This window comes from Bos taurus, chromosome 1 (assembly GCF_002263795.3).
Source record: "Bos taurus isolate L1 Dominette 01449 registration number 42190680 breed Hereford chromosome 1, ARS-UCD2.0, whole genome shotgun sequence".
Lineage (NCBI taxonomy): Eukaryota > Metazoa > Chordata > Mammalia > Artiodactyla > Bovidae > Bos > Bos taurus.
Window position 1 is genome coordinate 127,550,610 of NC_037328.1, and position 15,925 is coordinate 127,566,534.

Below are 15,925 nucleotides of genomic sequence, written 5' to 3' on the forward strand. Positions count from 1 at the left end.
ATCCAGAGTTAGGTCAACACGAACTGCCCTACAACTTGTCACCGATGCTAAAAGGTTGAACATTAAAAAATCAACAAGTCTGACACTGTAAAAGGAAAAACAAAACACACACACACACAATCAACTCTGCTGGTCTAAAACTGGAGCTGGATAAGACAAGCGAGGGCTGTGCACTGCCATGAAGTTATTACGGCTCACACAAGCTATAACAATGAAACACAGCTCTGAAGCACCAAAAAACTGCTTACTGTTATTGCTTTGGCTCAGAGAAAGGAAAAGAGTATTTCTTCAAGCTCTAATGACGTGCTTTGTTCTGTTAACGACAAAACAACAGGCCCAAAATGGAGCTGCTAATGCTATGCCTCATGTCATCAAACTGGAACTTACTTAAGAGTTTTGGCTCTCTCTGCAATGCAATCCTAAACTAGATATCAGCTTAAATCAGGAATAGACTGATAAGCATTAGTTAGGTAGTCTGCGTGACAATCCCTGTCATCCCCTATAAGGAAAGGAACCTTGCAATAACCAACCCACCTTTTTGCCTGGTATAATTTCCTTGTTCTGTTCCCTTCTGCCAATAAAACCTCTCACCTTGTGTAGCTCTTTGGAGCTCCATTCTGTCTGCCAGATTGGATGTTGCCTGACTCATGAATCACTAAATAAAGCCAGTAAGATCTTTAAAATGTACTCAGTTGAATTTTGTCCTTTTGTCTTTAAGCCCTAAGCATTTGGCCTTTGTCTCCTGAGTGCTTGGACTGAACTAGCAACAAACTTTTAAAAGTTAACTTAAAAAAAAAATGCTAAAAATTTAAAGTTATCAACGCGGGGGTGCAGCATAAGGTCCTAGTGTCAGGTAATTAACAAGGCTCCATTTCCGTACCTGTGCTCCCTGCAAGCACCTCCAGGGATGTCCGCTTTCTGTAACCACTTTCAGTTCCTTCCAAGGTCATTTTCCTCACTCAGCCCCCTCTCATGAAATGCTGATCAGGAGAAGGGTCTGGGCTAAGTGAAGCACAGCTGGGTCTGTGGCCTGCTTCTGGGTCCTGTAACTGTGGATGCTTGTGTTTCCTGGTACACTGATTGGTGACCCACCCCAAAGGCATACACAAGCCCTCTTTGCCCATCAGGCAACCAGCAGTAAGACGGAAGAGGCATCATAATGTGAGCTTACAATGGTGGTTCTCTGCAGAACTGTACATCGGACTCACCTGTGGAGTCTCAAAAAGAATAGGAGCCAGGTGACACTGCTGAGACTGAATCCGTTTCGGGAACAGGATCTGGGTAGGTGGGAGTGTGGCATCCTGCTGAAAGTTACCCAGGTATGTTGTGCACACAAGCTGGCACACGACTTCTAACTACCCTTTGACGAATCAGGTCACTGTGTCTCCTGTAGGTGTTGGAGCCCCTCTGGGCAGCCTCCCTGAGAGCTGCTTTAAAGTGACATTGACATTCCACCACACATGTGTCGGCATCCCCCACTCATTCATGGGACAGGAGGAAGCTCACCTAAATATGCCAGCCGCATGCTATGCCCCCAACACCACACAAGCACATCCCTGTGCCCAGCAGTGCTCTGCACACTCCATATACACCATCCTGATGAAGCCTCACAGCAACCTTATTTTGAAAATGAGAAAACTGAGACTTGGAGAGGCTGTGTAATTTGACCAAGGTCATTTAGTCAGTGAGCAGCAAAACTGGGATTAAAACCTGAGCAGGATGACTCAAAAACTACACTCTCCACTATAGGTTTGGAGCACCAAAAAACAAAGCGCTTAGCTTTTCCTGGTATCAGAAGTTCTTTACTGGTATCAAAAGCTCCTATGCTCATGACCCCAGCCTACCAACCAGCATGTGGGTGCTTAGCAATCGGTAGCCTGGATTTGAGGGGGGCACCACCTTCAAGGGGACAGGTTATGCCCTGTGGTATGCTGTGGGGTGGGGGTCTTGTGGGGCTCATAGCCCACCCACAGTTTGCTTGGCCCCAGGCAGGTACCCTGCTGAGGGCTGCATCCCCCTGCCAGAAGGGGCTGTATCCCCCATATGCACAACGATTCTATACGGATCATCAAATGGCTCTGAAGTGAACACTTCACGTAATTCAGAATTTTCCATAAATTTCTACTTTTATTTTCTTTAAAAAATGTAAACTTCACGGGCTTCCCTGGTGGTCCAGTGGCTCAGACCTCGTGCTCCCAATGCAGGGGGCCCGGGCTTGATCCCTGTTTGGGAAACTAGATCCCACACGCTGCAACTAAGAGTTCAAATGCTGCCACGAAGATCGAAGACCCTGCCATGTCGCAACTAAGACCTGGGGCAGCTAAATAAGTAATTTAAAAAAATGTCATTTTAAAAAAGTCATCAAAGTAACAGATGACACTATTAAATAAACATTATCATTTTGGTCCATTTCCATTTCAAGGTAATATTTATCAAATGTCTACCACCCTCCAGTTATTGAGTATAACACAAGAGGCTACCACAAAAAGTGGGTACAGAAGGGGCATACGGCTGCTGCTCCTGCTAAGTCGCTTCAGTCGTGTCCGACTCTGTGCGACCCCATAGATGGCAGCCCACGAGGCTCCGCCATCCCTGGGATTCTCCAGGCAAGAGTACTGGAGTGGGTTGTATAGGGGGTGATTAAAGCTACTGAACTAAGACAGCTGAGGGACCTGAGAACACTGTATCAGTCCACTCATGAAGCAGGGTTCTCCTGAAGGATAATGTGGGATACAGCAGACCATGTCCAGTCTAGCACTGTGGCTAAGAGCCTGAACTCTGATGTCAAGTTTGGCTCTCATCATGTTCTGGCTATGACCTTGGGCAAGCTTCTTACTCTGCACCTCAGCATCTTCATGTGCAAAATGGAGCTAATAATAGCATCTTATCAGGTTAAAATGAAGATTAAATGACAGTAACCATGAAGTGGTTGGCTTAATATCTGGCACAAAGTCAAGCTTAATAAACATTAGCTATTATTAGTATAACTATTACCAATTAATTATTATTAGTGGTAAATGTCAGTAGGAACAAGTATTACCAAGTCTTGACCACAGGCCCCAAATATAGGGAATGTGACATTCCTCAATGGTAGGGACAAATACTCTATTTCACTGTGTGCCGGGAGTTCGCCAGTCCCCCTCACAGTGTTTACCACCCTAGAGGGGCTCATCAACTAATCATCTTCCTAACGCCAAAAGCAGTTATTACATCTGCGCCTTAGCTGATATGTGGGAACTGAGTTGCAAGTATTACCAAAATGATTTTCTTTAGTTGCATCATATGTTAGCACTTCTTCTAAGCCTATGGAAGAAAGCATTCATATCTTAAATAAAAATTATCCAAGTAGGCTATTAGCAATTTTTTAGCAATTAGTAAAAGCTTGACAGGAAGGAAACTAAAATAATGTATTTAAGACAAATAATCTATACATTTCTTCTGTGTGCACTTGTCTTTTTAAGTCAGAACGTCACTCAACTTTTGGCTATAAAAACAAGGTCTGGTGCTGGTCGTTGATTGGGTCATGTGCTGGTTTTATTTTTATTTTTTGGCCATTTGGCACATGGGATCTAAGTTCTCCAACCAGGGACTGAACCCATACCCCCTGTGGTGGAAGCATGGAGTTCTACCCACTGGACTGTAGGGGAAGTCCCATGTGCTTGTTTTATATGGTGAAATTCTTTCATTTTCTAAGAAAGCCTTCCCTGTGTTCTGCTTCATCATCTGTCCTATCTCTTTAGTCTCTTGGCAGACCACATTTGCTCCTCTGCCCTCACACTGAGGGGATTTTTACAAGGGTAAGTTCTTAAGACCTCCTCTCTCTTACTTTAAACTAGGAACCTAATAACAGTAGTTTGGTTATGATTTATTTTAGAGAACATTTTGATGTTCTGCATTTTTCATGTTAAAGTCTTTTTAATTTATGTCTTAGTTTAATGGATTCATTAGGTTGTGGCTGATTCAGTGAAATTTTTTTTGAAAATCTGGGTTTGGTCTGGGGTTTTGCACATTTATGTGCTGATTCTGGATTTTGGTTCAAGCTGCCATTGAATCACTGAATTCCCTGATTAAAATTTTTGACAACTGTCAGAAGGAGCCAGTTGTTCCAAGCTTTCTTTTTCTTGGTCCCCAAGCTGTCCTTTCTCCTCCTGTGGAGTTATCTTTGTCCTCAGAGGGCAGAGCAGGGCCCCTGCTTACACACTCCTGGGCTCAAACTCCAGTTCTGCTACTTAGTAGCTGTATGAATTTAAACAAGTTAATTAGCATCTCAAGACTTGGGCTTTTTTTTTTTTTTTTAATCTATAAAATGGATATAATAGTGCAACTTAGTTCTTAATAGGATTAGAAGGGACAATCCAGATAAACCATAGTATCTCAGTCTATTGCTCTTTTACACTCTGATAATTTTCCATGAAAATTCCAGAAAACAAAACAATCCCAGCAACTCTTTTCTTTAGCTCATCTCATTATGATAATAGCAACCAATTTAACGCCTGTTGGTTGAAAGGGTGTTGGAAGCAGGGGGTCATTTTGTAAGTGGGGATTTCCCTGGGGCTGAAGTGGAGCAATGAGTGGCCTGGAGAGTCCCTGGCTTTAAGGGCTTCCAAGGAGCCTGGGCAACTTAATTCTGGTGGGCCGGACAGGCAGGAGTTACGGGACTCAGGTCAGGCTGACCCCAAAAGAAGAAAAGTTAGAAAAACATACTTGTGAAAAAGAAGTACAAAAATAAATACTCAACAAAATAAGGGACTGTGGGTAACACATTGTGTGTTAGTCGCTCAGTCCTGTCCGACTCTTTGTGACCCCACAGACTGTAGCCCACCAGGCTCCTCTGTCCATGGAATTCTCCAGGCAAGAATACTGGAGTGGGTTGCCATTTTCTTCTCCAGGGGATCTTCCTGACCTAGGGATAGAACCTGGGTCTCCTGCATTACAGGCAGATTCTTTACCATCTGAGCCTGTTAGGGAAGTCTGTTAATATGGGTATAGTAATGTAATTAAAAGAACACTTTCAAAGAACAGGTATATGTATCATAATATAGTATCAATAAAGCCAGTAACTATGTGTAAACAGGTGCAAAATCTGTGATTCTATTATTTGGGGGAGCCCTGCATGTCTATTACACATATTTCTACCAACCCAACTATGAAGAATAAGCAGAGAAAAAGAGGTTGGGTTCACAACAACCAGGGAGAGCTTCTACCCCTCGAGTGGCCTCTTCAGGGCCACGGGTCGCCCTTTTCAGCCTAGTAAAGGCGCTGAGCAATACTGCTCTCGACCGTCATCTTAGCTCTGAATAAGATTATTGCTCAGCTTCTTCACATACAGAAATGCCAAGAACATCCAGATGGCTAGTCTCACCATTATTAGGGGTCAGGGTTGGGGAGGGAAAGCATTCTAAGCCCCAGTGCTCTGTTCCCTTTACACCTTCCATCTGTTCCATCCTCACCTTGTGGAGAGGGGTCCTTGAAGCACAACAGGGCAAGCGATGCCCTGAGTGGCGATCAATGCCAGCAAGAAGGAGAGCGGACGAAGCAGAGTCCTGGACCAGGAGAGGTGGGGCTGGATACAGGCTATGGGAGATGGAGGCCAGAGGGAAGGGGCCCGGGGCTCCCTCCTGAGGCCTCTGTACCGATGCCCCCCCTACCCTGCTAGGAGATAGGACCCCGGGTGCTGTTCCACAACTCCTTGGAAGGTCTGGCTTACTGTGTCACTGAACCTGCCCACTCTACTCTCCCAGGTGTCAAGGGCATAATAGCAGGGTTAGAGACACACAAGTAAATTCCCCATGGCAGACCTTCACTTTGAGAGCAGGCAGTTCCTCTAAGGGATCAGCCCCTCATGATCCCTGAGGAGCCTTTCCCAGGGCAGCAACTCTTTCATGCTTGTATCCTGAAGTTCTTTTCCACTTGACGACTGGAGTACATTCCCAGTTCCCAGTGCTACATCCACAAGATGGTGCTAAGTCCACACAAAGAGATGCTCTTGGGTCCTGAGTCACTGGGGATCCAGTCCCCAAAACCTTGCTCAAAATGGGCAGATGAACGAATTTTGTTTCAAAATAAATAGACCTTGGGTGTTTTAGATAACAAAAAGCATAGAGCAAGTTTCTTAGTGGAGCATGCCTTCTAACTACTTCTTCATTTGCTATAGATGGATTCTCGAGATTCTTCAGACCAGGAGTAGGGACCACTCCACCCAGTGTGGGAATTTCCTCCTTAGAGGAGCAGTCCTCATGCAGAGCCCTCAGTTGTGACCTCTGCATGTGACAGCCCTTCGAAGGTTTGCATGTCCCTTCCCCGGGCTAAACATCTCTAGTTCCTTCAACTAGGCCCCAGCAAAGAGAATTTTATAGACAAGGAACTTTAGATAGTTTCGTCCAACCCTCTCATTTTAGAGTGAGAAAATGGAGGCACAGAGAAGTAGAATGACTTGTATAAGGTCTCATGGTATCACTAAAACAGGTTTCCAGATTTCTGGCTCCATACACCATAAGCATATCACCATACTCCTCAACTGACAGCCACCAAACCTGCTCACTGACACAGGACCTTAGAATGTTTTTGACTTCCCTAAGCCTCAGTCTCTTCACATATTAATTGGAGCAAATCATACAGCCCTCGTGGGCTGCTGGGGGGATTCAAGGAGAGTACCAGGTGGCGCTAGTGGTAAAGAGCCCACCTGCCAACGCAGGAGACGTAAGAGATGCGAGTTCGATCCCTGAGTTGGGAAGATCCCCAGGAGAAGGAAATGGCAACCCACTCCAGTATTCTTGCCTAGAGAACCCCATGGACAGAGAAGCCTGGTGGGCTAGAGTCCATGGGGTTGCAAAGAATCAGATGTGACTGAAGCAACTTCACACACACACACACACACACACACACACACACACACACACACAGAAGGGCACCTAGCCAGGGCAAGTACATAGCAAATAGTAAGTGTGTGATAATTGATTTTATTTATAATATTCAGACTCTTTTTTTGGCATGGAGTTCTCCTTTCTGCCTTTGTAGTCTTCTTCTTCCGTGGCTTCCCAACTTCCAAGGCTGAATTTTTAAACTGATTCTCAAAAATTCATGTAGGCTTCCCATGTAGCTCAGCTGGTAAAGAATCTATCTACAATGCAGGAGACCTGAGTTCCACTCCTGGGTCAGGAAGATCCCCTGAAGAAGGAAATGGCAACCCATTCCAGTATCCTTGCGTGGAGAATCTCCTGGACAGAGGAGCCTGGCGGGCTACAGTTCATGGGGTCACAAGAGTTGGATATGACTTAGTGTTATCTTTCTTTCTTTCAAAAATTCACTCATTCTTGTGAAATGCAGTTGTGTTCCTTCGATCCATAATTTTTAGTCTGTTGGAATATTTCAGAAAGACAATGCTATCTTAAAATATAACTACTGATTCCTTGAACATGATATGCTGACTCCTCCTTCAGAAACTTCCAAGTAAGTCTAGGGTGGTAATGTCTGTGGCAAAAGGCAGTCTCCTCCAAAGACTGGCAGAATGTGATCATTCTTTTTACCCACTCAGACTTTATTTTAACATCAGGACTGTTATACTGATGACGACTTAGAAAATATTCTTCAATTTGTTAGAATAAAAAAAGATAAAGCTCAGTATCATCTAAAAGAGGAAGAAGGTTACAGCCACACTATCAGGAAGCAACCCTGACTTTTCGAAGAGAAGCTCTGGTGTGTTAATACACTAATATGTTTGGATGAAGACACTGGGACCTCAGGGTAAGTGAACTTTTACCCTGAGACCTCAAAACTTCAGAGTTGCTGGGGGGTAAAGTTGTTGGGAATAGACTATGAGCTAAAGAACAAGATGGCAAGGCCCTGGAGCTGATCTGTGGTTCCTGGGCTGGTCCCTGGTTGCAGGCATTCTCCCAACTCCATTGCTGGAGAAGGCAACCCACTCCAGTACTCTTGCCTGGAAAATTCCATGGATGGAGGAGTCTGGTAGGCTGCAGTCCATGGGGTCGCAAAGAGTCGGACACGACTGAGTGATTTCACTTTCCCTTTCCACTTTCATGCACTGGAGAAGGAAATGGCAACCCACTCCAGTGTTCTTGCCTGGAGAATCCCAGGGATGGGGGAGCCTGGTGGGCTGCTGTCTATGGGGTCGCACAGAGTCGGACACGACTGAAGTGACTTAGCAGCAGCAGCAGCAGCTCCACTGTATCAACAAGCACAGGAATACTAATTCTCCAAACATTCTTCTCTTTCCCTCATCCTAACTAGCTCAGGCCACTTGTTTTTCAGGGGCTCCCATCCCAGCATCCTCGGATCCTGCTGCTCTGGAGAATACAGCCAGCCTATAATCATTCCAGTGCCCGTATCTGCTCACCCGGAAAAACACTGCCTTCCCCATCCTGCGGCTTTCCAAACACCAACCTTCTGGAAACTTTCTTGTTCAACAAAGGCAGAACAAAAAGAAAGAACACCTCACCTTACTCCTGTTTAGCTCTCTACCATTTATAAAGCAGGCTTCCCTGGTGGCTCAATGGTAAAGAATCTGCCTGCCAGGCAGGAGACATGAGTTGTATCCCTGGGTCGGGAAGATCCCCTGGAGAAGGAAATGGCAACCGACTCCAGTACTCTTCCCTAGGAAATCCCATGAACAGAGGAGTCTGGCGGGGCTACAGTCTATAGGGTCGCAAAGAGTCGGACATGACTTAGTGACCAAACAACGACGACGGCTACAAAGCACTTCCGCACACAACATCTGATCTCCTTTCTCACAACACCCCTGTGGACTGTGAAATAATATTTCCATTTCAAAGATGAAGATGTTAAAGCTCAGAAAAATTAAACCAAAATCCAAACACCACATGGCTTTAAGTTGACCAGGTTGAGTTTTTCAACCCTGATCGTGTGACTCTGGATCAAATTCTTTCTAGCATACTTAAAAGGAAGACTGTATTTATGTGATTCTAAGTTTTAGTAAATATAAACCACTATCTCATCTTCTGATTGGTATGTTTAGTAGCTGTGTATCTTTGTCGGCCAAAGTCAATGTCAAATGTGTACTTGCCACTCAAAAAACTACACATCATCAGCTATTTTTACCAATAAAATGGGGTTTTCCTGTTCAGCCTATGTACCACAGACATACTGCTGACTAGCTGATCATTTATGCATTTTACTTCATATTCTCTGCCATTCTGCATGACTTGACCACACAGTGCTTTATTTAATTCATTCTGTAAAATGGGAATGATGCCTGAGATGATGATCATGATAGTTAAATGAGGCATGATTACAGAGACCTCAGCTAGCAGGTGTTCCCTTCAGTTCAGTTCAGTCACTCAGTCGCGTCTGACTCTTTGCGACTCCATGGTCTGCAGCATGCCAGGCTTCCCTGTCCATCACCAACTTCAAGAGCTTACTCAAACTCATGTCCATTGAGTCGGTGATGCCATCCAACCATCTCATTCTCTGTCATCCCCTTCTCCTCCTGCCTTTGACCTTTCCCAACACCAGGGTCTTTTCCAATGAGTCAGTTCTTCACACCAGGTGGCCAAAATATTGAAGTTTCAGCTTCAGCATCGTCCTTCCAAAAAAATATTCAGGACTGATTTCCTTTAGGATTGACTGGTTTGATCTCCTTGCAGTCCAAGAGTCTTCTCCAACACCACAGTTCATAAGCATCAATTCTTTGGCGCTCGTCCTTCTCTATGGTCCAACTCTCAGATCCATACATGACTAATGGAAAAACCATAGCTTCGACTAGAGTTGACTAGCTTTTAACTAGGTGGTCACTTAATGGTATTATATACTACTGCTTCTACTGCTACAACTTCATTACATTCACTAAAACCAAGTAGAGTTTTTTAAAAATATTTATTTATTTGGCTGCACCTGGACTATGCACTAAGGATCTTCATTCTTTATTGTGGCACACAGGATCATTTCAGTTGTGGCATGCGAACTCTCAGTTGCGGAATGTGGGATCTAGTTTCCTTACTAGGGATCAGACGTGGGCCCCCTGCTTTGGGAGTGTGGAGTTTGAGCCACTGGACCACCAGGGAAGTCCCTTAAGTAGACTTTTGTTTTCTAAAAAGTGCCTGATGTACTATAAGGCAGTATGGATACCATGATTCAGAGAAGCAGAAAAATGATTTCGTCCCCTTGGCCTTATTTAATCCTTTATTTCTTTTCAGAAAGCTCCTGGAGCCCACAGTCCAATGGAGGACACAGACATGCAGACAAACAGCTCCTCCGTGATGACGGAAGTGCTCTAATGAGCACGCCCAGGGCTTTGAAGGAGGCAGCCTTACACTGAGTTTGGGGAAGAATTGTCAGGGAAAATGAGGTGGAACCAAGTCTTGAGAGACAGGGAGAATTTCTCTGGGATCTAAGAAGGAAAAAGGCATTCTATTCTAATAAGAGGTCAGGCAAAGGCAAAGGAGCAGGAAACAGAATGACGCATTTGGAGACTGGCAAAGAGGTGGGGCTTCCCACATGGCTCAGTGTTAATGAATCTCCAATGCAGGAGACGCAAGAGACACGGGTTGGATCCCTGGACTGGAAAGATCCCCTGGAGAAGGGCATGGCAACCCACTCCAGTATTCTTGCCTGGGAAATCCCATGGCCAGAGGAACCTGGTGGGCTACAGTCTGTGGGGTTGCAGAGAGTCAGACCTGACTTAGTGACTAAACACACAAAGAGGTGGGATGTCTGCTGCACAGACGTTGGGCAGGGCCGGATGGGAGATGGAGATGGAGAGACTGGCAGGGACCTTGATCCTCTAGCCTGGTAGAGAAACCTTACCTGCATACTTGAATCACCTATGAGAACTCGAGAACATGAACACTCAGGCTCCATCTCGAGATTCTAATTTGTTTGGTCTTGAGTAAAAAGAAAAAACTCTCCAGGTGATTCTAATGTGCACCCAGGACAATGGTGAGTACTTTAAAAGATCTGAAGCAGAATCATTTAGACAAATATGCAGACAGGTCATTCTGGGAGCAGTTTGATGAGAAGGATGTCTGGAGGGGGCCGGAAAGAAGGCAAGGAGACAGCTGGGGATGACAAAGAGAGAAATAAGTAAAAGCTATTTGAATGGAAGAATCAACTAGTTATAAACTCGAGGAGAGAGAAAGGGGGAACAAGACCAGAGGGCTGGTCTGGCAGAAGAAGAATTAAGTCAGTGTGGCCTCTGAGGAGCCTGGTGGGAGACGCAGCTGGCACTCTCAAGCAGGACGCCTCCACAGTGGACTTTGATCCACGATGGACTTTGATGCTACGAGGAAGCTGGGCTGAGGATGCAGCCATGCATCGCACTGACACACAAGCTGGCTGCACACAAGAGCATGGATGCTGCCCAAGGAAAGCGGATGAAAAAGAAATAGGGCAGAAGAAGGAACTTGACCAATACTGAGAGGTGATTGGATGTATCAGAATCACCTGGAGGTTCTTACTAAAAATTTAGTTTCTTGGTGCTACCCTAGACTGAATCACAACAGCCAGGGGGTAAGACCCCAGAAACTGATTTTTCCCAAGTTCCCAGGCACTTCTGAATCAAGGTTAGGCTGGACACTGTATCAGTTTGCTAACATTGCCATAACAAACTACCACAAACTTGGTGACGTAAAACAACAGAGATTTATTCTCTTACAGCTAATGGAGGCCAGAGGTCCAAAACCAAGACGCAGGCAGGGCCGTGCCCTCTCTGAAGCCCCCAGGGGGAGAATCCTTCCTGCCTCTTCCAGCTTGTGATGGTTCTACGGGCCCTTGGCCTGTGGCTGCGTAACCCCAGTCTCTGCCTTCATGCTCACGTGGCCCTCCCCTCTTTCTGCATCTCTCTTCTGTGTGTCTCTTATAAGGACACCTGCCATTGGATTCAGGGTCCACCTGATAATCCAGGATGAATTCATCTCAAGATCCTTAAACATTTACATCTGTGAAGACCCCCTCTTTCCCCAAAATGTCACATTCACAGCTTTGGGGATGTAGAAACATCCTTGGCGGGCTACCAGACACCATGACAATAACTCGACTGGGTGGATGGGGGAGGGGACTGGAGTCCAGAACTCCAAGCTAAGTTCTCCAACAGTGGCAGGAAGAGGTGGGAAAAAGAAAACACTCTCTCTCTCAACCGAGAGAGAGTCATCTGCTAAGTACACAGCTCCACTTCTAAGTCTCGTGCAGCCCTAGGGATCCCAGGCCACTAAGTATCCAGGACTCCATCTGAAAGTACTTTAGAAAACAGAAAAAAGCACCACAATTACCAATTGATAAAATACTAGACCACGTTACCCTCAAAATAGAGGTGAGAGCTTTGAAGGGCTGAAAAGGCTTTTATTAATTTGCTTTCTAAACTAAGTGAATTTGATATGAAGCTAGGATTTCATCTCTAAGATGCTGTGGCCATTTTCTCCTCACCACCTTAGTAACTTCCAGTCCAAACAATAAGTCACCATGGGAGCATGGCATCAGTTATTTCCATTTTCTGAAGTATTTCCTAGGAGGGATTTCCCTGGCAGTCAGGGGGTACGGGTTTGATCCTTGGTTGGGGAGCTAAGATCCCATATGCTTTCTGGCCCAAAACCCAAAAAAAACATTAAAAAAAAATCCACAGAAGCAATAATGTAACAAATTTAATAAAGACTTTAAAAAACAGTGCACATCAAAAAAAAATTTTTTTTAAAGTGTTTCCAAGGAGCAGGCGATATTCTTCAGTCAACAACTCTGAAGAAGGTTCAGTTATACCCCACTTCTCATCACCTACCAGTGCCCCAAAATCTTCACGGACTGACCTCATTTTTATATCTACACATGCTCTACCTTCAAAGTTCTATATTATTACTATTTGGTGGGCTCCCTGATGCACAAAAGTGGTCTATCCTCTAACAAGGAATTCCCCTGCTTGGCAAAAGGGTTTGCATGGCCAAAGGGTCAATGGCGAGTGGTGGGGGTGTGTGAGTAAGGAGTCCGGTACTTGGCTGAAGTTAAAGTTGCAGCCAGGGGACAAAGCCTTCAGGATCAGATTCCCAGCGTGGTCAAAACCACCCCATCATACAAGCCTACAGTGTAATGTGAAAGGCACACCTCTCCATAGCCTCCACCCAGAGACTGTCCCAAAGAGACTGTGTGGAGGTACACAACCAAAAAGAAACCAAGTTTCCGTATCTGCTGGGGAAACGACAATAGTTATCATGGTGATGATGATGGTGCCAATGACGATAAAAGCTAATATTTACTGAGCACTTTCTACGTGCCAGGCCCTGTGCTGAGTGTTTGCAGACATTATGACTCACTTAGCACCAAGAGAGCTGATGAAAAGGAGAGTGATTAAAAGATGTTTAGAAAAAAGGGAAGGCATTATAAATTCCAGGATGTTCGGAAGGTCAATAGAGTGTCAACAGAGAAAGGGAGGACAATTCTCACATTGTCCCAGCCTAGGATGAGTTAGGAAGTAGCTAACTGCCTAATATTTCAGAAAGCATTCTTGGGCCAAGGAGGTCAATATCACAGACCAGGTTTAATCAAAATATGCCCGCTGTCCCGTTTTCACCCCATTGCCCAAGAGCATCCAGATCAGCCTTGGCATTTAGCTGCCTTGGGAGTGACGTGGCCAGATAAGATGGGGCTTCCTTTGGTGGGCTCTTCCTGTTGCATCCTGAAATGGGCACTCTGAGCACAGAGCAGCTTAATCAAGGCTGCTTTGTCTGATGCCCCTCCAGATATCCTTGGACACAAAAGCTGTGTTCTCCTGACGAATCACTGCCCATATGAGATGGACACACTTCACAGCCAAAGTAGCTCCTTTCTTTGCTGTGACATGGAGAAGGCTCGATGGCCACGAATTTTTCTTGGGCTGGGCCTTGGAGAGCTCCAAGCCCAACGCTCTGCAGGAAAAGGCTGGGCAGGTTGCCACTGAGGAAATCCAGCCTGGTGGATTGAGTCAGATGGCGAAGCTCTACAGCTGCCGAGCAGAGCAGCAGTCCAGAGGCTGAGTAGGCCTGCGGACCTGGCTCATTCAGCCCTACGGTATTTTAGAAGTTTTCATGTCCTCCAGTTTGCCATGATCTAACCTTTCTATCTTCTTAAATCCAGCCTACATTGAACATTCATATCACCTTCCTGTCCCTGTATATATCAGCATTTTAGACCCTAATCTACAATGACATAGAGATAGATCACTTAGGCCTTAAAGTACCGGTGATTCCTACAGTGATTCACAGGCCTCCTAAAATTTAAATGGTGAGATACCAGTATTCAAGCTTTCAAAATTACAGAAGTACTCCATTTTAATGAAGAAGAGGGGGTCAGAAGCCCTAACATGGAATATCTTTGGGTCACATAATATTCCTTCACATTCCCTCCAGTCTGTTCACTCCCATGTGGAAAATTTCCTACTGTATGAGTCCTGGGAGACAAAAAGGGTAGATATCAAATTCTCCACTTTGATTCAAACTGTTTTATTTTTAAATTTTTATTTGTTCATTTTTGGTTGTACTGCAAAGCTTGCAGGCTCTTAGTTCCCTGACCAGGGATTGAACCTTGGTTCCAGCAGTGAAAGCACGGAATAATAACCACTGGACCACCAGGGCATTCCCTAAAGTCATTTTAATGATACGGTCTGCTCAAACTCTGAGAAAGGGATGATAACTCCTCATCAGACCTCCACACAATCAGACTCACACTCTCAGAGGCATCCATTTTTAGAGAGGGTTCCAGGGGCTTCCCTGGAGGTCCAGTGGCTAAGACACCGCTTCCACTGCACGGGGTGCAGGTTTGATCCTCTGTTGGGAAACGAAGATCCTGCATCCCATGCAGCATGGCCAAAAAAATTTTTTTAACTAAAAAAATAAATCTAGGAAAAGAGGTTTCCATATTCATCATTAGCAGGTGATGTAACAAGGGAAGCAGTAACTACAGAGGATGCACAGCTCCTTACCGGATAAGGGCATTTTGAATTGGTATCATGCTCCTTCACTGCATTACCTAGACAATAACAATTCTAGAAACTAGATCACAGAAGCACAGCCTGGATGTCAAGCAAAAGGGTCAACACAATAAAGCCTAAACCAGCAAGATCACAAGTGTCCTTGGGGAATCTCAGAGAAGTTCTCAGTGGAACAACAGAGATCTCTTCAAGGAAGCAACCGTACCTGGTCTAGAGACTTTGGGGGTGCTGGCGCAGAGCAAATCCCTTGGTCTGGAGACCAAGCTAAGCATTTGTCATACTGTGGGCGGGGGGCAGGGGCAGGTGGGAACCTCCTGGAGAACAGCTCCTGATGCTCTTGCCCCACTCTGCCATACTTCCTCTCCACCGTCAACAGACAAACCTGTGTTCCCAGCAGATCCTCACCTGGATCCATCCAAAATGCCAATGTACGGAGATGATTTTTACGGCCCTGGGCTGTCAGCTATTTATTTGAGTCCACGTAGATACTTTCCTTGCACACACATTCCTTCTCTTTTGTTTTCCACAATCTCTCCCCCCAGTGTTTTCCATCATTTCTCTCCACCTCCCGTTTTCCCAGTTTGAAGCCACCACTGGCAATACCGCAATCTCTGGAAAGAGGCCAGGCATGACACACACTTTGTGGAACTGTCACCTCGCCCTGCGGTTCAGGAGGTGCGGGAGACTGGAGGGACCGTCCAACAAGCCCACCAGCTGGGCTGACACATGACCAGAGGCCCAGAAACTTTTCTGTACTGCAGAAATGTTACCAAAACTCTGGCCAGACACACACATGGATGCACAATGGTTCAGACAAAAGAAACCGACTGGGAAAAACTGTGGGGCGGGGGGAGGGCAGAGTATTAAAGGAACTAAATTCCTGTTTGCTTCTGCCAAGTTTACCCACAAAATAAATCTGATCAAAACTGAATGAAGGTTTCTGGCAGTAGGTATCCAAACAGTTCCCCCTGCTCACCTGTTTTAGAATGAAATGATCAGGGGGCG

At 45.4% G+C, this 15,925-nt stretch overlaps 1 protein-coding gene across 17 annotated transcripts in view; it reads right to left on the reverse strand.

Moving 5' to 3' along the window:
* The window catches only part of ZBTB38 (zinc finger and BTB domain containing 38), a 78,938-nt gene that overhangs the window by 19,889 nt on the left and 43,124 nt on the right, over nt 1-15,925 (reverse strand). The window contains exon 8 of one of the 17 annotated variants that reach the window (XR_009495437.1): nt 6,940-7,355. The exons of the other annotated variants lie outside the window; for them this stretch is intronic. The gene's annotated coding sequence lies outside the window, so the exon portion shown is untranslated. Of the gene's footprint in view, nt 1-6,939; nt 7,356-15,925 lie in introns of those variants that run through there. 17 annotated transcript variants of the gene reach the window in all.